The following is a 1219-nucleotide window of genomic DNA, read 5'->3' as shown; positions in this document are numbered from 1 at the left end:
AAATTGGATAATCTAGTAGTAATGGAGAAATCCCCACTAACACAAAAACTACCAAAATTGATACCTTACTAGTGTTATTTATTTCCTTGTGTGGCTTCAAGTTACTGTCTAGCACCTTTCATAATATATAATATTTATATAATTCATCTTGAGTTAGCAATTTTTTTCTTTCTTTCTTTCTTTTTTTCAGTTTTTGGCCAGGGCTGGGTTTGAACCCACCACCTCTGTTATATGGGGCCAGCACCCTACTCCTTTGAGCCACAGGCACCGCTCCTGAGTTAGTTATTTCTTTTTTTATTTTTATTTTTATTTATTTATTTATTTTTTGAGACAGAGCCTCAAGCTGTCGCCTTGGGTAGAGAGCCGTGGCATCACAGCTCACAGCACCCTCCAACTCCTGGGCTCAAGAGATTCTCCTACCTCCTACCTCCACCTCCCAAGTAGCTGGGACTACAGGCGCCCGCCACAACGCCCGGCTGTTTTTCGGTTGCAGCCGTCATTGTTGTTTGGCGGGTCCGGGCTGGATTCAAACCCGCCAGCTCAGGTGTATGTGGCTGGCGCCTTAGCCGGTTGAGCCATAGGCGCAGAGCCGAGTTAGTTATTCCTTATAGAGAAAGTCTACAAGTAATAATATGTCAGTATTTATTTCTTCAGAGATGTCTTAATTTTCCCTTCATTTTTGGTGAATAGTTTCATTGGATATAGACTTCTTGGTGGACAATTTCTTTTCCCTCTTTGAACTTGAAGGACCTCATTCCATTACCTTCTGTTCTTTCTGGTTTCTGATGAGAAACAAGCTGTTAATCTCTCTTGCTGCCTTCAAGATTCTCTTTTTGGTCTTTGGTTTTCAGTAATTTGATTGTTCATTTGATTGTGAGGACATTTGCACTAGATTGTATATCACAACTCAATTTACAGTCGCCGAGAGGTGGAAACAGCCTAAATGCCCATCGACCCAGGAAGGGATTAACAAGTTCTGCTATGTGTACACATGGGATACTATGCAGCCAAAAAAGATGGAGACTTTGCGTCTTTCGTATTAACCTGCATGGAGTTGAAACACATTTTTCTTAGTAAAGTATCACAAGCAAGTATCCAATGTACTCAATACTAACATGAAGCTAGGAGATGATCTAATATAGGCCCACATGGGGGAAAAACTCATTTCAATTCAAGGTGGGGGGAAGGGGGAAGGAAGAAGGGAAGGGAGGGGAGGAGG

This window comes from Otolemur garnettii, unplaced genomic scaffold (assembly GCF_000181295.1).
Source record: "Otolemur garnettii isolate 467f Iridium unplaced genomic scaffold, OtoGar3 scaffold00128, whole genome shotgun sequence".
NCBI classification, from domain to species: domain Eukaryota; kingdom Metazoa; phylum Chordata; class Mammalia; order Primates; family Galagidae; genus Otolemur; species Otolemur garnettii.
The sequence above is the reverse complement of the archived record's forward strand: the minus strand, read 5'-3'. Positions refer to the sequence as shown.